Source organism: Camarhynchus parvulus, chromosome Z (genome assembly GCF_901933205.1).
Source record: "Camarhynchus parvulus chromosome Z, STF_HiC, whole genome shotgun sequence".
NCBI classification, from domain to species: Eukaryota; Metazoa; Chordata; class Aves; order Passeriformes; family Thraupidae; genus Camarhynchus; species Camarhynchus parvulus.
In genome coordinates, this window is record NC_044601.1 from 27,453,530 (window position 1) to 27,472,971 (window position 19,442).

Here is a 19,442-nt window from a genome sequence, read left to right on the forward strand (position 1 = left end):
TGAATTTGAGCCAAGATAATATTGAAATAACTACATTTGATCTGCAAAGGATCTTCTTCAGAATGATAGCTTTGAAAATAAATGTAGCTCATGCCAGTGTTTCTTTTTCTACATGGAAATATCAATAAAATCCCTTATTTCTCTTAGCTCTATGCTTTGATATTTTAACTAAGTAATGTGGCAGACACATCTTGAAAGAAAAATTATTATTTTGTTTTCCAGTCATTTCTGGGTAAAACCCCAGAATAAACTCCCTAATTTTCATCCCTTTTTTCAGTTTCAAGACAATGAAGCTCTCAACTCTATGACCTACAACGGAGCCACATGAGTGGGTATGGCGGTTAAAAAGAGAAAATAGTCTGATTTCTTATAAGTTTCTTCCTATTCCTTTTTTTAGAAATATAGAAAACCAGACTAGAGTAATGCAATAGGAACATTGATTAAGTCAGATGGTGATGTGAACTATGATATTGTTTTTCAAACAGTAAAGGATAACAAAAAGTTTCAGAATTTCAATTCATCAGGACTTTTAGAACATTAATTTTAATCGAAGAATAGAGTGGACAGGAGACTTGAAATGAAACACTTGATTTTATCAAACATCATGAAAGTACAAGATCTTTATTATGACAGATATGAGCCCCAAGAACGACGCTACCACATAGAAAGTAATAAAAACACTTAATTATTTGGTACTCAGCTCTTGAACCCTGAATAACTGAAGTACATATTGAGAGAGCAGCACTTAAAATGTTTCCATGGATACAAGATGATGCCAATAAGGTCCATGTTCCTATCTGAAAGGGTGCCCCTGCAGAGACATAAAGCTTGGTGAGTGGTTGTTTATACAAGTAAGTAAATAGGAACCTTGTTTATCTTACAAAGAGCTCCTGATCCACAATTTTTGCCTCATTTGTTAGAAAGGAATATTTTGCTCCTTCTAAATAGCATGTTAGAGCAAAGTAGACACTATTGAATTTTTTTCTTTAAAGCCACTTGAGTTTATGGCCTAGTTTTCAAGTGGAAAATGGAGTAACTATGTATGTTGCTACCAATCCTGGCACCTATGTTGGTGACTCTTTTTTTAACTCTGTGAGAAGACACACAGGTGTAAATTACACCTTTCTCTTTCGATTACCAGAAGCCATCTCCAGGAAGAAAAAAGAGAAAAAGAAAAGCAAGGGGTAGATATAAATTATGAATACGCTTATTATAAATAAATCATAAATATCCAATAAGGATAAGCATACCAAGTTTTGATCACTTCCCTCAAAAGACCCTCCATTTACTTTAAGTCCCATTTTAAAAGGGTCTGGTTCCTAGACTATGACTGCATAAGTGTTACAAAATGTAGCAAATCACAAACATGTGATTTTGAAATTCAGACTCTCAATTCTGCATGCTTTTTAATTTTGGGAATGAGATTAATACCTTCTATGGGATATGTTTAAGTTTTCTAATACTTTTTTGGATAAAAATCACAATGAATTATGGAAGAGAAAGATAATCAACTTTAACAGTTAGCACAATTTAACAACCTGAATTTAAAGTTCTGTGTGCTGTGTTCCTATTTTAAAAAAGTTTCTTCCAGCCACAATTAAGAGAACACAGCCCCATCTTGCTCACAGATTCTTCTTGGAATAATGTAATTTTAACATCTATTTAAAGAAAGAAATTTGTTTGCCATACATGAGCCTCTTGGTCTTCCTTCCTCTTGAAGAAGCAATTCCTGGATACTCGATAAGACTACCGAGTAAATATTTTCCATTTGAACTTGCAGAGTACTTTTGAAGGGGGATGGCAATGCTCTGTTCATTTGCCAGCACTGACAAAGGTCTGCTTGTCAGTGATACCTTTTACAGCTAAATTTACTCAGGAGTGACAGAAGCAGGTGCACCTTGGCCTGCCAGACACTTGTGCACACACATCACACAGCCTACAGGTCAACAGCCAAAGGAGAAAAAGCCTGGGTCTGCAGAGCAGAGGGTGAGTGAGGCAAACACAACCCAAACTGGGGGGTTCTCTTCAAAGCCAGCTGGTCTGGCTTTATTCTACTGGGATTTTTTTACCTGATTTTTTTGATCAACGAAGCCCTCAGCAGGTGCTGACGGGTACAACTTCCTGGAGAAGCAGAAGAAGGGCACTGGTGAGTTTTAATAGAAAAGAATATTAAATAACTATTCTTATGTCTCTGGAATGTTCTGCTTACCACAGCACTGGGTGTTTCAGCTCCAGGCTCATGGTTACTCTCACAAAGCTTTCTTCAAGAGAAAACAGATAAGCTTTGTAGCATGCTTTGCATTTAACTTGATACAGTGCTTGATTTTATCTTCTGTTGCCAAGAAAAGTTTCTTTAAACTGACTGGATAATTATAGTCACTTTCTTTCCACTGTTTCTATGATTCTGAATGGAAAGAAAATAAAGGATTACAGGCAGGAACAGCAGAAGCTAGACACTGCTCGCTGAGAGTGTACTCTGTGCTCTCCATCTGCATCCTTTAAAATAAATGAGTTATCCTGGTAATTTCCAAACAAACCAAAAGGATTTGTTGTCTGTAGACTGCTCAGTATTTGGAACTTCAGCAGTCATTCTAAGTCTTAGAAATTCCTTATGAACATCAACTAAGTTTCCTTTGTAATAAATTAGTGAAATTAACACTACTAAAAGCATTTTACAGTACAATCAAAGGTTTCTCATGCAAACTGGTTGCCTTATACTAAACTGAAATGTAAATTGTAAGCTACAGGCTCTGTGAGACAAGTGCTTGACATGGTGCTTTTTAAAGATATCATGAATTTACACATTCCCTTGTTTTAAAACCACAAATCATGCCAGTGTATATTCCTTAATTTGCATAACAACTGGAAAATTAGATGATGGGGGAATTTTCTTTTTTTTTTCTAGAACAATAAGACTTCAATTAATGTAAAAATGCAGGAAAATATGACCACATATTAAAATAAATATTTTTGAGAGGAGAAAAGCATTTTTATTATTATTTCTATTTCATTAATTCATTCTTTCTACAGTTTCACAGTATTCATTACAAATTGTTGTGTTAAATTGAAAACATTTATTTAAGTGAGTAAACAGACAGAAAACTTAACCATATGAATCTTTCTCAGTAAACAGATTCCATAGTTACAAGTCACTGCACAACATAGAAGACACTAATGGGGGAGAAAAAGGAATCATACGTCAATATACTGTTAGACTATTTCTGTAGTAGAGCTTCCCCACATATCAAAATAAATGATATGTCAGCAATGAGTAGTCTAAGATTAGGCTAACAATAATACCTGAATAACAATGCCCTTTTAAACATCCCTGATCTTTGGTTTTGTTTCTGCTAGGTTGCTTAGTGTGGGACCTGTACAGCTGACAGGGAGGTCCTACCTCAGCAGAGGTAGATCAAGCATAGTTGTCATCCATTTTCTTCATTTTCAGAGACAGGAAAATGGAGAAGACATTATTTCTTGTTTTGGAATGTGCTATATGAAAATAATCACAGTTTTGTTTGCTGAAAAGATATCCTACTGTATGTGAGAATAAAAGGCCAATAGGATAAAATATTACTGATCAAAGCATAAAGCAAACTTCTAAATATTAAAGATATATTTTCTGATCAAGTATGAAATGTAGAACAAACAACGACCCCCAAAACCAGAGCTGCCTTTAAAATTAGCAATGCCTGTAAAACTCTGCTCTTTCTTAGATAATGTGTAATGTATGGAAACCAAATCCCCTAAACAGTCATTAAAACCAATCACTGTTAAATGCAAAGTCGGTAAATACTAATAGCAATTCCTGGAGCTGGCAAGACATTGTTCACAAGACACAAAACAAGAAAAAACATACAGCCTGCAGTTTAGAACCTTTAGTTCTATACACTCTAAGTTCATCAGCATTTTGCTTTATTGATTTTAAAGGCTTGGAAACAGTAATCAGTGTGACAAACTCCTGGATAATTTCATGAAATTTCAGTGAAGTTACTTCTATATTTCACTGTACTGAGAGAAAAAGTATTTTGTGAAATGAAAGTTTAGTATAAGATGCTTTCCTTTTCTAGAAAAAGGTTGTTTAATGTTTCAAAATATAGAGATTACTCACTAGATAATGTAGACCATTAAATTTAAATAAGTACCCTTAATTGGTCTTTCTGGTTTCTTATTTTTGTCATCAACAGATTTCAGCACATTAAGTGAAATTTTGAAATATTTCTGTTATTAATGAAATATTGAGAGATTAAGAAATAGGAAAACCTAATTTAATTCACTGAAACTTTATAACTATTTCAGTTAGAAAGAGAATCACCCCTAAAATGCCTGGTACATTCTTTTATTTTTGTACCAACTATTCCCTATTAACTAAGAGCTCTGTGGTTAATTTTGTAAATTATGGCAATTTATTCTACAACTTTTTTTTTTTAACCTACAGCGTAGCTCAGGTTTCAATCTTATGTTTGTCTTTTCCAGTAAATCCAAGTTTTAGTGAAAGGAGGATATCTATATTAGTTTTTCCATAATGCATGTAAATAAAAAATGGGATTTAACCACAAAGCTTTGGTAAAAATCTCAATTTAGGAGATTCACAATCTGGATTCTGTTATTCAAAAGTTAATTCAAATTTTTTCATATACTGTTACATCATATTTTAGAAACATCTCATAACTTTCTGCTTTCACTTATACTGGTAAAAACTGGACACTTTCCACTGAAGGCAGTGAAGTTGCATATAAAAGATAAGATGAGATGCATGATAAAAAAATCATTGAGGGAATAGAATGAATAGCTGTAATTACAGCTTCATACAAGAGTACTTTAAACATGAAAAATTTCCATTTTATTCTTCTATTTTAAAGTGTATGTGCATTTTTATTTATATACACACACACAGAGACACACAAACACCTGTGCATATAAAGACTATATATGTACAAATATATATATGAATGTATATATATACTTTAAATTTATCATTTTTCCCCTTGGTACAGTAGGCAAAACCTTATTCTAAAAAAGGTATATAACTTTCTTCTTGGACTTTCATTAATTCATGTTTTTGTTCAGAATTTAATTGAATATTGTTTTGAGACAGTCGCCATGGAAATCAAAGGATCAGACTACCATTAGGAGTAGTGGAGAACTCTCCTCTTTGGCAGTCTGCTGGCAATGTAGAGAGCCACTCGGAGCCTTGCCTGAGGGCTCCATCCCCCTGAGCTGTCCTGGTGGCTGCAAATGGATGTCTTTGCAGCTTCTCCCCACGCCTGCATCCCACTGTGGTTGATTCCCAGGTGAAGAAGCACCCACTCTCAATGGCTGCTTGGAGCTTCACCCTCCTAACCCATTTCAAAAACGCTGTTGCACTCTAGATTCACCATTAACTAGGTAACAAGGGAAGTTCTCAAAGTATACTCCTTGTCACAGTGTACAGGTACACAAACTGCTTGTCAATGGGAGTTGTCCTTTTCAATTAAAGTGGTGACAATTTATTGCATAGTCAGATATGGGTTTGTTCCTTTGAAAGCACCTAAGCATTATGAGACAAGCTCTGAAAGCACCACTTAAGAAATCTTCAATAAAGACAAAAGCACAGTGCTTTCTATGCATAACTTTAAAGGCACTGGATTCTAAATCAAGTTGAATAAATACAGCTTGCAAAGAATAAACATCTACATTTAAGCTAACATACACAAGTTTACTGGAAGATGTAAAATAACTGCACAGGCAAAAATAATAAAAATAAATTAATAAAATTATAGAATTAATGAAACAGCAATTACAGCTTTGTTCATAAATATAGCTATATAGCATTACTAGTTCTACATACATACTTAAGAATTTTACTTAAGGCAGATGAAGTGCAATCCAGTGTTAATGTAGCTGATGTACTGTATCCTGAAACATCTGTCAGGGCAAAAAAGTTAAAAGCTGAATAGTATGATACCAATGTGCTAAGACTTTATCCTGCAAATCAAATGTTTCTCTTTATGGGTTGCTACATTTTATCTTCTGTTTTGACTCTTTTTTTAACGAAAAATTCTCCCCCAATAATTTTAATTTCTCTCTACTTTCTTTTATTATTATAAAAATAAGAATGCAGAAGTACAGAAAATGGATGCTTCCTATAGCTTTTGCTGTAGATACCTGCAGCGTTCATTCTTTTCCTTTACTTTTTAAAGTACTATATGACTGCGTGCAAATTGCCCTTTCTCTAGTATCAATCCATGTCCTGAATTTAAAATTATTGTAGAAAGAATGCTTGGTAACAACAAATTATTATTGTGTGCAGTAATTCTAAAAGAGTATATTAACACTGATAAAAATAGAAGAGACTGTGAAACAATCTACTTATATATCAAGAGATTGTTCCTACCCTTGCAAAAAAAAATCTTCCCATTTAATTGTGTGTCCTTGCACTTACTCAATGCATGAGCCATTTAATACTACACCTCAGTCTCACTGAAATGAGATTTAGGCTTACATTCTTCCACGGAAATACAAGGGAACTGGCTTCCACTTAGGGTAAAGAAGAACTTGGTTTCTTTGTTCCTGGGAAAAAGCACTCTTTCAATAGCATCCCAACTGCTAGGTTTAATCTGCAAAAAAGGATGTGGGAACTCCTCACTGAATCTCAGTTTAATCCAAAAATTCTTACCCTGTTTATCCCCACTGGCAACAGTCCTCTTGAGTTATTTCTGCCCATATTCCTATTGTCTTATCTTCCCCTACATGAATATGTAGACTACAAAAAGATTCTTCAGTCACACTTAGGAGCTAGAAAATTTTCTAAACCCCTTCCAAGCATGTACCTATTCCCCAGCTCTTGCCCCTTTAGCTAAGCAACAGCAAAAAAAACCAATTCAGTCATGTCCAGAAGTAGAGATTTTATAGCACAGAACTTCCAACTGATGTAGATTTAAAACATAAAGACAAATATGAGAGTCACCGTAACATATTTATTTGTTTCTGAGAGCCTAAAACTAAAAAGGCTAACAATATATTAGCTCAGTTCAAGAAGTTTCAATACATATTTGAATCAAGTTAATTGAATTTTTTAACAAGAAAAGAAAACACTGAAGTTGTCTCTATATGGTTTTTAGTTGCCTGAAAAAAATAATTTCCAGTTGAAGGAACTTCAATTTAGTAATCAGATTTCTTCTCCTTTAGCCATATTAGGATAGCTACCTGTAAAATCATTACTGAAATCAAAACTTGCTGCTCTGATTGGTGCAAATTTGCAATAACATAACAGACCAGAAATGAGAACTTAAATCTGTGCATCATACAGCAGTGTACAAAGAAGATCAAGCTAGATAATATAGCAGTAACAAAAATTTCAGATTAAATACATCCAAACCAAAGTGCAAATCCAAACATGACCAGAGGCTTAGTTTCCTTTTAACGTCAATAATATGTTTTTAAAGTACTTTCATGGGAAGAGTTAAAACCCCACAGCAGGATGCTCATGGAAGGTTTAAATAGATTAACATAAGTGGCATAATCATGTCTAAAAGCTGACCCAACTATTGTGCAATTACATTTATGATCACAGAAATGAAGAGTTCTTCACTTACAAAGAAGAGCTTTCAACTTTCAAAAGTACTCTCTAAATAATCTAATGAAATATTTGTATTAATTATTGGTTTTACAACAGAGATTTAGTATAACAGCAGCACTTAGAAGACATATTTTTAGATCAACACTTGTGTTTGGAGCTGTTCAAACACGAAACAAAACTATGAATTTAGAAGAGTTTGAAAACACCTAAAACCAGTGCATTTTGTCAAAATGTCCAGAGAATAACCTATTTTTTCTTGGTATATGCATACAAGCATGTCTGTATAAAAAAGTTTCAGAGTAATACCTTCATACCCTCATCCCAGATACTAACCTATCGCTCCTGTATTCTGTATTCAATTTATGGTGTAAATATCTCTGTTAGAACAGGTTGGAGCACTTATCATTAACATTTGTGCATCATTTACTCCAATTTTAGTTCCAGAAAGTGGTATGAAATCGGAAATAGAGACAAATTGTCAGAAAACAGCAAAAAGCTGGTTGCTTATCTAAAATATAGCTCCAAGTCTAATCTGGAAAACTCCTGAGAATTATTTTTTTAGGGGAAAAAACCCAAAGTTTGAACACTCTAAGAGATGCCTTTCATGTGTGACATTGGAATACATATCTAAAGCTGGAATGGGAAACTTTGTTGCTTTCAGCAACAGGAGATGAAGTTGACCAACCTTTTTTTCCCCCTTAGCACATATTTGAGTCTGAATTTTGCTTGAATTGTGGCTAGGCGTCCATCCAAAACAAACCTCCACTTTGCTTGGCCCTCAAAATTACCATGAATTTCATTGTCTACACAGATGCAGATGCTGATCTAATTTGTAGCAGCTGCAGAATACTTAATTAAGCCTTTTCTGCCATTTATGGCTGTCTGCTTCTGTATCACATCATCACTCAGTGCAAGATAGACAAAAGCTTGAGTGTCACATAATTAGCAAGGGGGTGCAATCATATTTTTTTGTTTTAGGTTGTGCATTTTCTGTCAAAATATCTGAAAATATCACAATACCTTAGTCAGGCAATTCCATTTCTGGAAAAGAGAAGGAATGCATAGCCTAAAAAATATTTTTCTAGTCCCCTATCAGCTTTTCCCAAAATGAAAATGAATCACAGAGAGATTCTCCTTATTCAGGAAAGGCAATCACATGGACAAATAAATGTGGTAGAAGGACTAAAAAGGGTGCTCCTTACTTAAATGCTAATTCTGAAACAATTTATGTAAGCCTTTCGTCTCAGGGATAAGTAGAAGCAACTGCACTAGCAGGAACTTTAGAAATACTCAGCTAATGATACAGAGGTTTAAGACTTCCAGAGCTGCATAAATTAACAATGAAATACAAAGTTATCTTCCTCTGCATCAATTCTAGAAGCTGTGAGAGATAGTTCTTCTATATTAGCAATCGAGTTGAATAGTGAACATACTGTATTTCTTGGGTGAAGGATGTTTAACAATCCAGATAGACTTTAATCACAGATGTATTAGACCACACAGTAAATTACACTTCCACCAAATGTTTTGCTTTTGAAAAAAAATTCTGATGTTTCTGCACATGAAGATGCAGAATTATAGACATGAACACCAGTTCATGATAATGACAGCATTTCCAAAATTATTCTTCAAATACATTCCTGTACTTAAACCCTATTAAGATGGGGAATTGATTCCAAATTTCCACTCTAAGCTCATATTTGATCTATTTTTGTATTTTTGCATAAGAGGGAAAAAAAGCCCATTTAGCTTGAAATTTTACCTAATTAACTTTATGTCAGAAGAGACTGGGGAAGGGATGTAGAATTGAAACTAGTTACTGAGATTTGAGTTTATCTGAGACTGAAGTTTTGCTTGCCAATTTCTTACTAGCACTGAAAATCTTCAAAACCCTAGATGCACTTCTTTCAGGCAAGTCTAGACACACATTTTTGGAGTCCTTAAACTTCAACAAGAGGTTAGTAGGTTAAATTCTTCCTATATTTACACTTAAGTAAGATCATGGACTACAAGCATTATACTCCTAAAATGCATATGTGTATATATAAACTCTATACATTTGGTGGAACATGGGCATACCATACTAAGTACATTTGAGTTACTTACAGAGAGATAGTGGCTGGTACAGGAACTGGACTTAGAGCACACCCAAAGATTAATTTTGAGGCAGAAGTTGGATCTGGATGACTAGTGACATAGAACTGAGCTTCCATTTTAGTATCTCATCTCAGCCTGTCACAGTACACTGCATTTCAACAGACTTTAGGGAACTTTGGACATACTATATAAGCTCCACAGCATCCATGTTCCGCACCAAGCAGGAGATTTGGGATTTCTATAGCTATTAACTTCCTTCAGACACCATTTCAGTCTCGTTTTGAAGAAAAATTTTAAAAAATATACATACCTTAAGAATTACTTAGTTTTAAAATGCACGTGTGGCAAGAGTAGACACAGATTTAACTCTAGTATAAGTGTGTGTTGTCATTAACAAAGTGATAAATACTATTTTTAAATACTATTTTTATATTCTTTAGGACAAATTTAGTAATGTCTAATCTTTGAAAGAAAATTTATTTGTCTATGAAAAAGTTATCTCCAATCTCTAGTCTGAAAACAGTTTTTTAAAAATTACAATTCAAAAATGTCTTGGATAAAAAAATATCTTTGGGCAGCTGTTTATGAGGTATTCAAAGGACAATAGCAACTTCCAAACTACAGTTTCAGAAACTCCTTTAGTAACAATGAAACACTTCAGATCTACTAGAACAGGATCAATTTAGCAAAACAAACAAATCCCTTTTCACTGTTGATTTAACGCATTTGGCAGCCTTTTCCCCCTCTAAAATCAATCTCTTCCCTGCAAAGGCCCTTAAAAATATCAGCAGGGGAGCATAAAAAAATCTCAAAAAAAAAAAAAAAAAAAAAAAAAAAAAAAAAAAAGGTGTCGGGAGGAGAGAGGGAGTGGTGAATTGAAAAAACATCTTTCCAAAAGGCTGGAAAGTAACAGATAAATGCCCTGTGTTAGTCGAACTCCAAGCCTAATCTCACTCACTCCCCGGCTTCAATAACCAGCCAGCCGGACACCGATCTGTCTCCGTCCCAGGACTATCATGTGCTGCTGTAGCTTCCCGAGCCTCGCCCTACATGTTTGGCCACTCCAACCCCCTCTGAAGCCCCAGAACCCTGCCTCCGACCACCCACCACCTACCCTCCCGCGGCTGGCGGGCAGCACCCCTGCTCCAGCCTGGCCCTGAGCTGACGGGATTGGCAACCCGGGTTCCGCTGGCACTGCAGAGCCTGCCATAGTGGCGACACCCACTTGTTCCAAAGGTCGGAGCCGTGGGCAAAGGCTCTGAACAGGCTCCGAAGGGGCCCGATGAGGGCAGTTCTGCCCGGGGACGCGGGGCAGGGTTCTTCTTCCAGCCTCCTCAGAGCCGGCCTTTGGTCAGGACTTCCCAACCCTTTGCTATTCCCGGCCAGTTCCACATAGCCATAGCTGCAGTAGAACAGCCGCTGCTCCCGCCGCCCGTCCTCGCCAGGACCACCCGCTCTGGCGTCAGTCGGCGCCCGGCCGGCTTTACACCGCCTCCGCACCGCCCCAGCGTCTTCCTGTCGGAACGGGGACGAGGAAAGGGCGGCGGCCGTGGCACCGGCAGCGCCGGCGCGACTCGGGACCCCCTGGCACTCGCTGCCCCGCCCGGCGCCGCCAGATGCGCGGAGCAGGAAGAGACGGGGCCAGAGACCAGTGTCGTACCTACCCCTGCTGTGTCTCCCGACCACCTCACCCGGAGGAACAGCCCAGCACGTAGAAATTATGAGTCAATAAATAAATGATGAGAAGCCCGGGTAATGATGTGTGCAGGTGTGAGGGGTTGGGGCAGAGGCCAGACAGGTTGCCCCTCAAAACCAAGTCGTTCTGGTTGGGTCCCCCTCTCCACAACTACATGTGCAGAGAAAAATGAATATCTGGGGTAAAAAAAAGTTCTGCGGGTGCTACCTGGTTGCCTTCCTCAAAGGAGACCCAAGGAGATGCATGTCTGGCGTCGGCACCACACATACCTTTGCAGATAGATACCTGGCCCTTTATAGAAGGAACAAAATTAATATGCCACATTTTACCACTTTATAATTCACTCTGGCCTTTTAAACAGGCATTTCTTAAACAATGAGATGGCTGTGTTTCCCAAAATGCATGTCAAAGTATAAATACTGACTGGAGGATAAGTACAGCCTGATAGTATAGGACCTCTAAGGTAGGATTTAGATGGAGTTTATAGCAGCTTCTGAAAACATCAGCTACTTACAAGATAGGCCTAAGTGCACATCAGTAAAGATTCATATTCTTTTTATAGAAATTACTTCATTAATCTCCTAAAATATATTGAAGGTTTGAATTTTAATAATATGCTACTTTTGTGCTTTTAAACATCCAAGGTGCCGAACATGAATTGTAAACTGTGAAGTAACTACCATGGGAAAGATTAAGTAAAGCATTGGAGGCGGATGATTTTGACAATAAAGAGGGTGTATGTGGTGAGTGTTTAATATTTTTTACATTTAATACCACCAAGTACTATTTATTATTTTTAGATTTTTGTTCAAAGCAAAACCTGGAGAGCAAAACTCTACTGTGTTATATACATACAGGTACACCTGTGACAAAGGGTTTCTGTAATCATTGCATGATGTGTGTGGTGATAACACCATTTTTGTAATGGCATGCCATTTTATTTTAAGTTAATAAATAAAATGCATACCTTGCAGATATTTCTTTTTTTTCAATCAAAAAATTTTGCAAGGAATCGCATACATGTCATCTCATTGCAGAGGTTTACAAAGCAATTAATTTGTGCTCCTGGAATACAACCCTGCTATCTTTGAAATTATCTGAGTTTGTATATTTTTGTTCATTATAAAAGCATATGGTTTGAGAGAATATTCTGAATGAATGAAGAACAAATACAGTACAGTTGAATAATTTTGTGGGGTAGATTAATCTATAGCCTCAATTTCTCTCAGGGTGGGTTGCTGTGGCAACCGCCCCAGCTCACTTTAAAATAATTTCATAAAGCTCTCTTCAAGAGCTGCACCCAGCGTGGGCCAAGTTTAAAAGCAGCCAGACATGGGAAGAAGGGTTATACTGTGTTGCTCTTATAAATAAGGAGGTGGTGGAAGAAAGCAAGGTGTAGAGTGGAATGGGTTTTAGCAGAAATTTAAACAGAAAATAGAAACCAAGGTAGCCCAGAGTTAAGACACAAAGGAGGTGGGTAATTTCATAGTAACCTCACTGCTTTTCACTTTAAACACCATTAAAAGGATGGCTATCTCATTTCTCCTAATAGAAAAGTTCTGCATCCACAAAAAAACCAAAAATATACTTTGATAATCATCTTAAAAGGAAATGTTACCTTGAAGTTATCACACTTGCAGAGTAAAGAGATACTTGGATGCACTCTTTAATAAACCTTTGGAGATCTGATTTTATACTTATTACATTATGACCGATGTCTCATGGTTTAAGACACTGCATGCCTCAGGTGGTAGACTGGGGGAAAAAATTGTCAGTAGATCTATATATGGACTGTGGACAGCAGAAAAGCTGTCCACAGAAATTTCTTGTGCCAGAAATTTGAAAAGGGTGCGTTTGTGGAGATTCAGTACATGTACAGACATCAGCACAAAGGGTTTTTTACTGTTTGAAATTATTTCAGGTTTTTAAATTAAATCCAAAGAGAGGGAAACAAAAGCACCCAAACACTTCAAATTTTGCTGCATAAGTTCATGCCTTGTCTAAACCTGAAACAAGTGACAAATCCTGATCCCTCTCCTTATATCTGTTTGTCCATCTGGCATCTGAATCCTGTTGTAAAAATCAAGATGTCCTTTACACGGATTTGATTAATTGTGCTTGTGACTAAAACTTGGCATGGCTTTAAGGTGCTCCAGTATGTGAAGGTCAGCACTATAAAAAGATTAGACCACAAGTGCCCACATGGAGGTGTAGTTGAAGTTCTAAACTGCTATATCCTTTTGTTTTCTGAAGTATTTTCTTATTGTAATAACTACTTTCAAAATATGACAGTGCTCACGTTCTGTCTTGCCAGTTGAAGGGCTGTGTTACCAACTACCAGACACCAGAAAACTTACAAATCCTGTACAAAATAAAGCAGATGCCAGTCATTTTCAGTTAGAGCACAAATGTGTCAAGTCTTAACATAATTTTCTATTTTTTGCCACTAAGAATATACAAATATTACTGGATAGTTGGGTGCCACACTGGGAGACCAAAATTGTCTATGGAAGAGGCATAGCAAGGGTACAACCTGTGTAACTGTTCTGTATTTCGTTCCTGCTGTGCTTCATAGCAGACCTGAAGCTGAGAAAGTATTTATTTCCCAGTGTTTTTCAGGCTGTGCTAACACTGCGGTGCATATGTGCCTCTTAACACCATGTACAATGTGCTTCACTTGCATCTGATTGCCTGGTAGCTCTGAGCACATCAGCATCACTGTCATTATTGGTGTGGGTACATTTGTAGCATGTCACTGCACGGAGAGTGGTGCACTCTCATGCAGACAGACCATGACAGGGATGAGACCCTCAGTGTTCTCTAAGGGTTTGCATTGTGAGCAATTGCAGGGTGCTTGTTAGAACTACCTGAGCTTTGTTTAGCTCTGACTGTGCTTTGAGAATCCATGTTTTAAAGAGTACAGTTGAACTGAAAAGGTATTTATTCGCTGTCAAACACTTTGGAAGTAGGTCAATGGCCCAATGAGATGTTTCTAGCGGAAAAGACTGTGAGACCAAGGACTTGTATTAAAATAACCCAAGTATATATTTATCTCTGTGTTTGAATAAGTCGTTTGGTTTTATCACGTGTGCTGTTCCAGTACCTTAATCTATCATACAAATAATAGTCTGTGCCTTTACAAACTCCCCTGCTCCTCCCAAAGGATCATAAGAGCTGGATATCGGCACAAAAATTTTAAAAGTATGTGCAAGATCCAGTTTTGCTCAAATCACTGCATGTGCTTAATCTGGATTCAAACTAACAGTGCAGTCCTTTCAGTCCAGTTTTAGAAGAGACTGAACCTATTAAAAAAAAAATAAAGCCCTGTCCACACACAGCGTGCTCTCAATGCTGCATTTCTGCGGGTGAGACTGACACGAGACCGTCTCCGGCAGCTTCCCGTGGCCTGGACCTGCTCGAGGAGGCGAGCGGGCCCGGATCTGGCCGCTGCTGATCACGGGGAAAGCACCGCTGAGCCGGCGCTGCGCCGGAGCAGCTTTCCCATGTCGCGGGACGCGGAGCCGGATGAGTTGGGAAAGTTGGGCCGCTCAGCAGGCGCCCGTCCCGGGAGGGGAGCCCAGCCAAGGGCTCGGCAGGAGGTCTCGGGGGCGGGGGCAAGTGCCGGAGGACCGCAGCCCTGCTGCGCTCCGGAGGCGGCGCAGTGGTAGGCGCCCTCTGGGTCGCACTGGAGGCCGTGGGCCGGCTGCCCCCTCTCGGCGCCCGCCCCTCCCCGACCGAGATGAAGCCACTCCGAAGGTACCGCCTCGGAGGTGCCGGGGATGCGACACGCAGGGGCGTTGGGAAACCTGGGCTCCGCAGGTCCCCGGCTGCGGTGAGCTTGGTTACTTCCCCACAGCCGGGACCTGACCGGCCGCGCTGACTGGCCCCTGATGCGCTGCCGCGGGCGATGCGCGCCTTCCAGGTTCGCAGCCCTCCTGCCTTCCCTCCGCACGCTGTGGTACCCCGCTAGGAGGGGGAAACCACTCAGCGGCTCGCCGCCTTGTCTTCGCTTTGTGTAATAAAGGATGTCATTAGGTTTGCGTGTGGCATATGCCATTACCCCCACCGTAAAACTAAAATTAGCAAAATGTCAGGAATGGAAAGACTGATTCATCCAAGATGCAATTATCATTTTAAAAGTGCTTGATTGAGGTGCTCATGCTCAGTGATTTATTCTGCATACCATATACATAATTAAAGTAGTGTAGTGGAGCAATTTATCAATCTAGTTTAGACTAGAGGGGCAAGGAACTGCTGCCGCTGCTGCTGCTGCTCTATGTTTGTTTTATTAAAACGCTTTCGAGATCTGATCCCGCCCCCTTTTTGCGAGACTGAAACTGATGATTTCTTCAGCTCGGGAGAAGAGAGTCATTCGTTTGGGATTGTGGGAGAGGTAGAGAAATAGAGACACGGATAAAAAGAAGAAAAAGGAGGAAGAGAGAGAAGTAGAAAAGGACACCTCATCAAGAGTATGGCTTGAATCCCTTTCTCGCCTCCCCCTTCCCCTCCGCGATGTTACAGAGGCTGTGAGCTATTCGCCTTTCCCATTCGCCTGCTGCCACTTCCTTCCTGGACGATCTCAGGACGAGTCCGGTTACTTTTAATCCGACCAGCAGCTCAGCCACTTTCTCCTCCTCCACGCAGCACACACGCGCACACACCACACACACGCACACACACACACACGCACACACGCACACACACACACACACACGCACACACCCCAGGCATCTTCTGGCTGCTTATTGGATTGACTTTGAAGGTTGTGTGTGTGATTCAAAGCGGCTGCATGTTGAACCAGGTGGTGAATATTTAAGACTGGAAGAAGTAAAGGGATTTTTTCTTTTTCCTGTGAAAGGAAAATATCTGAAGGACTAGTCTGATCAGCCAAACAGCTAACTGTTTACAATGTAAGTACATGTGAAATTCATCGTCAGAATAAAATGTGGTGGGCATGGTACAAAAGCCCTAGGTACATTTCCTATAGCGTTTGAATAATGTATCAGTTATTTTATGTAAAATGGGATTGAGGTTGCTTGTAGACTTCTAGTGTGTGACTGTGCAGTTGCTTAAAAGTAGCTTGCTAAAAAAGAGTTAAATCTCTAGTAAATTATGGCAAACTTGTCTCTCTCAGTGTCATAAGTGTTTAAACTTCGATGAAGTTAGTTTACATAATTTATGTGCTTGATATTATGAAGTATTGGAATCTTATTTGATTTAGTTGATTTACAAGCTATGACCTTGTAGTGCTTGCACTCTGATTTATCAGACTAGGGAAACAATCTAGTTTCAGTGAAATGCTCTTAAACTTAGTTGTATCACAGGCTCTTCACTCTTGAGTTTAAGTAGCGCATGTTTGCAAGTGTTCAACTTTGTACATCTTTCATCTGAATTACTTACCTTTGAGATTGAAAGAACCCTTGCGTTTATGTGGGAACATAAGTGATGGTCTGCAAGCCGATTTTGGAACAGTATGCTTTGGTCTTTACACAGTACTTTGAGTAATCTTTAAATTTTTTAACCCAAAGGAGCTAATCAGAATTACAGACTAACTAACATCATCACTTACGAGCTAAGATAAAGTTTAATGTAAATGAGAGACTTGTAAGATTATTGTTGCATTATGTAATTAGAATACTTATTATTTCCCATAAAGCTTAGTGTGACTTCTTGTCAGCCTGAAAAACAAAACAAGTATAAAAAAAAAGTTAATAATCCCATTTCCTTACTACTACTACTAACAATAATAATAATAATAAAAAGCAGTGCAGCATGGCACAAAACAAAACTTAATGAATCATTGTGGGTATCTAAGCATTGTCTTTTGTAGAAAAGTTCTGTTTTCTTTATTGTGTGTAATGATTATTATTACCAAATAACTACATACTTAAATAAATACTGTAATAGACAATTTAAGACTAAAGGTTTAAGAGAATTAAACAGAGAAAGGCACTTTACCAGTACTTTGCTGATGATCAGAAAATAATAGCTTTGACACGAAATTTTCCTTGCACATATCTGACAATCACCTTAATGGCATATGTCCTAGTTTCATATCTTTGCTTTAAAATAACTATAAGATGAATGACAAACAAACTATTTTAGAAGCAACTTCTCATTTAGAAGACTAGATTTCTTTCATTGTCACTTTCCTGCTATTGGGTTTGAAGAGTAAAGGTGTTTGTATGGAGTATAATAACTAATCCCTAGATGCTTGGCAGGGCAAGGAAATAGTACCACCTGTAAACCACTACTCCAACACATACAAATTTTCAGTGCAAATGATAAGTCATATGATTTCTCTGGGCATTTGTTATTTTGTGAACTGTATTTATTACAGGATTTCAAGTACCTTACTTTAAGTCCAAAATCCACAAAACTTTTTTTCTTGGTTAGTTTTCCTAAAATATCCATTATATTATTCTTTCTGTGTTAATGAGTACATAATTCATAATGAACCAATGTTGAAATATGTGCCCACAAGTCTGTCCTTTGGAAGTAATAGAAAAATTGCTTGAAAAACAACTTAAGACAATGGCCCTTAAGCCCAGGTGTCTATTTTCCTGGTTGCACGTGTACTTTTATTTTAAAAACTCACTGTTCATGTATATTTATACTAATATGCTCTACATAGTATGAGAAGGTAGCTCTGGGACCTGAACATGGAAAGGCTCTTTCATGCAAGGAGTTCTTACACAACTAGTCCCCCTGTCAATGCTGAGGCTACTTGTAAGAAAATGAGCAAGTCACAGGGATAACAATTTACAGGATCAGAACCCAAAGAGACTAAACCTCTAGCCTGTCCTAAAGCTTTCATAGGACAGAGATGTATAGAATGTCACTTTCAATGTCCTATAAAAGAATGCAGGGATCAGATACTGTCTGCATCCTCTTAAGATCATTTGACCAAGAAAAAAGGAAATGTAAGTTTAGGAGCCTTATTAAAATTGGTACTAAATGATGAATAGTGTGGGAGATTAAGTCTCGTACAGTTATGTTCCTGAATCTCTAGTTTTGGACCATAATAAGAAAATTAATTCAAATAATTTCTTACTGTGAATTTTCTTCCAATATGGGATCCAGATTTTTTTCCTTTTTTTAGACATTTCATCTACCTGCAACATGTATATTTAAAACCAGACATACCTTTCTTAAATGGTTCTTTTTTAAAAAAATGCCTATAATGTTACAGACAAAGAGAAATGAAGTTTCCTGAAGCTTTTCACAAAAGTTTGCTTAAGAAATAGTTTGGTAACTCATTATTCAGTAGATAAAAGTAATTAGAAACTTAGGAACTGAGCAGGAGTTGTGAATAGAATATTTTGCCCACCTAATTTCTTTTAATTTTACTTTTCTCTAGAACAGATTAATTTGTTGTTCATCAGGATAGTTTGGTTCATTTTCAGAGACAGCTGAAGTTATTTCTACATTTCTTTAAGGAAGAAGTCATTAATTGTTACAAGGCTATTGAAAGAAAAAATGCTTGGTATTTGATACATTAAGGTCCATTTTTATCTGGATTTGATATAATTATTTGATATAATTATTCAAAATTGTTTGATAATTTTTCCAAAAATCAAGTAAGGTGTATTGGTATTTTTTTTAAACACTGATGATGGTGATGAATCTACATAAGCTGTTATGTAATTTCCAAGAATTTATAGTCCTTGCTTCAGCATCCTGAATCATAGCCAAAACACTTACATTTTTTATGCATTTTATGTTTTTTAATTTTGCTATTTGATATCAGCAGAGAGATTTTGCTGTATCCTCATTTATGCTCTGTAATGATTTAGGTACAAAATATTTTTAAAATAATACATTTAATTCTGAAAGCTAGAAAATTTTAAGCTTAACAAACAGAGTTACAATTCTGATATTTGAAAAGGATGAAAATAGAATTTTGGATCCTACTTCAGAAGCAAAATGGATTCAGAAGAACTTTGATCAGCAAACACTGATGGTGCAAGTGAAAAATTGAAAAACTGAATTTTTAAACTATTTTTAGAAGTAATTACTTGGGTCCTCTGACCAGCTTTAAGGTCATTTTCTTAGAACTGATGATCAATGATACATATGGACAGGTGA

General features: G+C 37.5%; 1 protein-coding gene across 15 annotated transcripts in view; it reads left to right on the top strand.

The window, feature by feature from the left end:
- The first annotated feature begins 1,962 nt into the window (after positions 1-1,962).
- Positions 1,963-19,442, top strand: part of MEF2C (myocyte enhancer factor 2C) — a 134,609-nt gene continuing 117,129 nt past the window's right edge. For 13 of the 15 annotated variants that reach the window (XM_030969027.1, XM_030969026.1, XM_030969037.1 and 10 more), the window contains exons 1-2: positions 1,963-2,146; positions 11,999-12,097. The gene's annotated coding sequence lies outside the window, so the exon portion shown is untranslated. Of the gene's footprint in view, positions 2,147-11,998; positions 12,098-15,003; positions 16,265-19,442 lie in introns of those variants that run through there. The other 2 variants (XM_030969030.1, XM_030969029.1) reach the window with 1 other exon arrangement.